Source organism: Haplochromis burtoni, unplaced genomic scaffold (genome assembly GCF_018398535.1).
Source record: "Haplochromis burtoni strain Fernald_Lab_line unplaced genomic scaffold, NCSU_Asbu1 Contig_145, whole genome shotgun sequence".
Classification (NCBI taxonomy): domain Eukaryota; kingdom Metazoa; phylum Chordata; class Actinopteri; order Cichliformes; family Cichlidae; genus Haplochromis; species Haplochromis burtoni.
The window spans coordinates 917,431-923,523 of record NW_024582506.1 but is presented as its reverse complement, the minus strand read 5'-3'; positions in this window follow the sequence as shown (position 1 = coordinate 923,523).

Here is a 6,093-nt window from a genome sequence, read left to right as displayed (position 1 = left end):
GATGAGCTGATATTATACCCTATAACCAGCTGTAAGACTCCCAAATTAACCTCTACACTCCTGTATAGTCTACAAAGTTTTTTCTGTGTGTTCATGTTTAGCTGCTGCTTGAGGCACCATTTAAGTGCTCGTGCTCTTCCATGGCCGACAGCAGCTCGCATGTTAAAATAAAGCTGTGTCACTAATCCCCTGCACTAAACGTCAAGAGGCAGGCTGTCCCCTCCTAGCCTTAATCTTATGTTGGCTTTACGTAAAGTCACCTCAGATGGAGGCAAGTAAGTGGTTACAGCATCAGCTGCACTCACAGCACTTCTCAGAAGCTGCCCATGTACCTGCGTCCTCCCATCTCGGTTTCCAGCACTGGGTAGCGAGTTAAAGTCAGACAGTGGACAGCTAATCCCTTCAGAAAGCATTTAAACTGATGCAGATCGGATGTTCTAATAAAATCTACTTTTCTGTGCTTCTCTACTCTCACCACTGCAGACAAAAAATACACTTTTTATCAGCTGTTCCGGCCCTTTCTGTCACATTAAGTGATCTTTTTTTTTTTCTCAGTACTTTAAGGGACTAACTGTCTAAGTTTAGGCTCACAAACCTTATATTTATTATTTAGGACTCTTGTAGAGTAGCTTTGCATGATTTGCAGATCAAAACAAGAACTGTCCGAGACCGTGAACCTCCAAGGCTGAAAATTCACTGTGCACAGGAGTGTGTTTATGAATTCCTGGATCTTGTTGTGTGGATTTGCATTAATGTGTGGCATTACTGAAGAACATCAAGATAATGACTTAAATGTTCGTTTTTGTGCTGGCAAAAAATGTCCAAATACTGTAGCTCCAGGATGCCGATGCAAAACTAAAACACTTCCAAGTTCCAAGGCCCCCTTTTCTAAAACTTTCCATGCACATTCTGATATATCTTTTTTGGTAGGCCAGGGAATAAAATGGGACATACTTAACTTATTTTAGAGCCTGTTCTCCAAAACTGCTCTCTTGCTGCAACCCAAAGGCAGCCACGAGAGTAGCAATAGTGACTAAAAAGCTGCAAAGCTGCAGGATGACAGCCTAAAAGATACAAACATCACTATAAAGCTGACTCAAGCTGCAGACTCAACTGATAAATGTCTGGAGGTTCAACAATATTATATCTTCATTAGAGTGTGACTGCCACATATCGATCACAACAAGGAATGCCACAACCATCACGTCCTGATCGACCATCTCTTATCCAGACTAAACGTAGCATTTCCCCATTTAGCAAATATGAACATATCATTCATTGTGTAATTGCCATCTCCCATTTCATAGCAGTTTAAAGTATCCATTACAACATTCATGCAGAATACATTATGTCCAGCTGTGTTGGCCTAAGACTGAATTTGCTTTAATCCCATATTGATTTTAACTGTAAATCCACATAAATCCTAATAAATGAAAAAGCTAAAGAAGCTTTTAATGCATCTGAAAGACTAGAAAAAAGCACTTGGGTCTAAAAGGTGACAAACAATCCAGGCCATCATTATATAAAGTTAAGGACTTTATATAATACTGATATCGATTATTAAAAACAGGTTAAGTAGCGTTCATCACCTGATGTGTATTTTGCTTTGTAATCTGACACGTGCATCATTGACCCTGGGTTTTATGTCTGTACTTAATATTTGGTTCTGACATGTGTTTCATTGTTCTTAGTTATTCTTTATTCCTGTTGATTCCCGTGTTTATGGCGTTAAACAGTAAATGGACTCATTCTCCAATGGATTCATCAGAGAGTAACTTGGGGCATGCAGGCTGGAGCAGAGCCAGAGTTCAAACTACCAACCTTCTGATTAATAGCTGACCTGTGCCACCTCATGAGCTACAGCCACCCCTCGTTCCCTTTAAATTTTGTATTCTTTGTATGTAGTACAAAAAAAGCTTTAGTTATGATTGTATTCTAAGTTTAGTTTTAGTTATTGCTGCTTTATGAAATCTAGTTACTTGACTTGAGTTGCAGTTTATACTGAATTCCTCGTCTTTCAGTTCATTCTACTATGTTTACTATGTTTTGTCAAGTCTACTTGGTTGTTTTTTCCTGTTCAGTTACTTCCTATTTTATTTTGGTGAGTCCTCAATCTCTTGTGCTTTGCTATAAGTTTTAGTTTTTTTTGTCAGTGGCATTGGTTAGTTTCCACTGTTCCTTGTTACCCCTATGTTTCCATTTTCCCTGATTACGTCCTGTGTATATAAAGCTGGTAAACTTGTGTTGTCTGTTAACTTTAGCTCATGTTTGTTTTGAGTTCTGCTGGTTGTTTCTTGGGTTCTGCTTTCTGCTGAATTTAATATAAACATGCTGATGACAATAGCGGCTCCTAACGCTTGCATTACCACTGGGCTACTTTGGATTTCACCTTCCACATCTTGTCTAGTTAGTCCTTCAGTCCCTGGTACTTCTCAGTCTACTTTCCTTGTGATGCTAATGTCAGCTGGGATTCCTCATCTATCTTCTCCTCCATGTCAATCACCTCTCCCATAAGACCTTTGCCCTGTTGTTGGATGTCAGAGGTTTTGCTGATGGGTTAAATCTTGGTCAGTAAAGGTCCACAGGCTTAAACTGCCTTTTTACAACAAGGATATCCCATAATATAATCCAGAAGAACTTAATCATATCGATGTATGTTGCTGATGGTTATTTATTTATTTTAACTTTGCCTTGAGAACAAACTATTGCTGGATTAAAAATGTTACTCTATCACCAAGTCAACTATTCTGGAAACACGTGCATAGAGAAAGTTGCATCTGTAGCTTGTAATCGACTGCGAATAAACTTTCAGTAAATAAGTGAGAGAACAGTTTTCACTACGCTGACTGGAGTTCAAAGTCGTGAAAACAGTTGTCTGTCCTATCTGCTGCCCATTATAATGGATTAATCTTGGATTAATCTAGCACTGTTGCCGCACAGCAAGAAGGTCCCGAGTTCAATTCCACCATCAGGCCGGGGTCTTTCTGTGTGGAGTTTGCATGTTCTCCCCGTGTTTGCGTGGGTTCTCCCCCAGTACTCCAGCTTCCTCCCACCGTCCAAAGACATGCAGTTAGTGGGGATAGGTTAATTGATTAATCCAAATTGCCCATAGGTGTGAATGTGGGAGTGAATGTGAGTGCGAATGGTTGTCTGTCTCTGTGTGTTGGCCCTGCGACAGACTGGCGACCTGTCCAGGGTGTACCCCGCCTCTCACCCTATGACAGCTGGGATAGGCTCGAGAGCCCCCCGCGACCCTGAAAAGGATAAGCGGAAGCGGATGGATGGCCTTATTTTTGCAGTTTTACCACTAAATTGTTAAAATCTGAATAAAAATGATTTCTTAAACATTGCACCTCCCTACAGACAGATTGGTGACGTCGTGGTTTTATTGAGCACTTTCATGGTGAGAGTGAAGGCCAAGGAAAGGGTAATCTTTCCCTCCCTCTAGTCCTGCTTCAGCATTGACACAGCAGCCTTGAATTGAGCAGAGTAGGTGAAGAGAAAGACAGTAAAAGCTCTTACTGTCACTGTTATCACAAAGTTTAAACCCATCACCCTCCCTGTTAGTGATGCAGACTTCACAGACGTGTAGATGTGTGCAAACCGGACTTCAGAGACATGTAGAACTGAAGGTTTCCTTTGAAACAGTGTTCATCCTCTCATGTACACTTTCACTGTCTGCCGACTCTCATACAAGCTCACTGTGTGTCAGGATCAGGTGTCTCTCCTCCTCGGACAAAACCTGCGCGCACTCATGTTACTGTATGGCTTCTTGGACACAATGCACAGCAGAGGCTGTTACCCACAATCCTTTGTCTGCAGAGATCAGCAAAGCCAGCCTGAATTTAGAGTTGCACAATTAGCTGCCCCAAGAGTCAGCACTAAGTAGGCTACAGCATGTCTGCTTATTGTGAGCGTCCAGTCTTTGTCATTACCAGACACACTGAGCAGTGGCGCCTTCTAGTGTCACTATTTAGAAACGCATTTTATTTTTATTTCTCCAGGTTTCTGTTTAGCAGGGCTGCTTCTTTCCTGCATGATTATTTTGGTTATTTAACAGCATTGCTCACTGACTGTGGATAATAAATGCCTTTACTGAACTTTTTACAGTCTTAAACTGTGGATTTCATTTAATTTTTTATCATAATATAAATACATTAATGCAAAAGAAAAAAAGAGAAAAGAAACAGAACCATATTGGGGATATCATCTCTCTTTGACATCCTGAAGATTTAAGAATAGAAAAGACTTCTATGAGTTCAGAACAGTTTTTGGCTTACAGAGATTGCTTACACATTATTTTTCCTTGGTTAGTGTTAAAATCTTGACCAAAAGTACACCTTCACGGTTTTTCTTTACCCAAAAATGATCAGCACTCGCCTGCACACGCTCAAATCAAATTGGTTGAAGATTAAAATTTCTGCAGTGGATCTAAAATTTTCTAGGAGACAATTAACCACATCATTTAGAGATGTGATTAATCGTCCTTGTGCATACGCTGACCTCACCACACTAAAACACACCACTGCTCATTAAAATGAGGTCTAACTGTGTCGGTATCGCTTTGATTTATTTCCTCTAGCTGTTTTTAATATTATTGTCTATTTTAAACTCTTTTTATTGGCCTTGCAATTTTCTTTTTTAATTTAATGTCTAAGAAATCAGTTTTTAATTGCTTGCAGTGCAGCACTCTTGCTAATGTCTATTGTGATTTAGGTCAAGACGACCTGCTGAAGTTCAAACTGAGCATCAGAAACTGACAGAAAGTAGTTTGAAGTGACCTTGAACATGGTACCGTTGTTGGGATCTGCTGGGATTTTCTCACATAATCATCTCTCTACGCACGGTGCGTAAAAGTCACCAACATAACCAAAGCTTTGCTGACTTGGTAACAAAGGCACCAGCACAGAAAGTGAGAACCAGGAGCTTCATGGGATAGGTTTCCATAGCCAACCAGCTCCTGTAGGTGTAATGTATAGTTCGCCCGGTAAACATGAAGGGGTGTATAATGTTTAATTTGTGGAAGATGGAGACAATAGTCAACATTATCTGCTAATTCATTGGTTTGAACAGTAGATGGCGGTGCTGCATAAAACAACAACCTGAGATTCACCCTGGCAGCTCATGTGCTCAGTAGCTTCTAAATCCTTTATAACACTTGAATAAGCTGAAGAGCAAGAGGGCCAGTACAGACCAGTGGGTTTAGCTGGTATATGATAAGCACCAGTTACCTTAAAAGCTGTAGCCCATCAGATTTTATGACTGCTACATCAAAGCAAATGTGACTGAAACTATTTACAGTACATGCTGGTGCTGGTGGTGGCCAACACACTGTGTTGCTGCTGCTGTGGGATAAACTGAACCAGTGGTTCAACTCACTGTACAATAAGGCACTGAAATGAAATGAAATCTCTGAAATATAAACTGGTATTTCAAGGTATTAGTGCATCATTCATTTGGTTTACTGTGAGTTTATTTTATTGGGACAGTGTACAAGTACACCAAATCCTTCTGTGATGAAAACCAGATGTTGCTTTGCACCCGGTTATAATCATACATATGTTTCCACCTGGAGTCCCTAAGTGGCCTAACATGTTCGATAATGCAGAAAAGCAGTCATGCCAAGAAACTACAAAAGGAAAGCAGAGTGAGACACAACATCCCTTGAAGTGACGAAGAGAGCAGCCATCGATGTCATCGGTGGAAAACCCATATTAGGTTTGACAGGTCAATCATTCAGATGTATATTAAAAGGAGGCAGGTAAAGGAAGGAAAAGCAGTCGTTTATAGACAAGGGGAAGCGGAGAAGATTTTCACAGAGAGCATAAAGAGGGAACATGCAGAAAATGGCTTTTTTTTAGCAGGTGTTTACTTTGTGTGAAAGTAAACACAGTAGTGTGTTAGAAAAAATGATGTCCTATTAGGTAAGATTAGCTCAGGAATCTTGTGACGCCATCATCTTTCCTCCTATGTGCTTGAAGCAACTTCAAGAAGCTGTGGCTCTTGAGAAGAGCTATAGCGTTTGCTGAAACTAATGTTGGGGAGTGACAAACTAAAGTAATAGACCAGTAACGGAATTGCAGAATCCCCCCC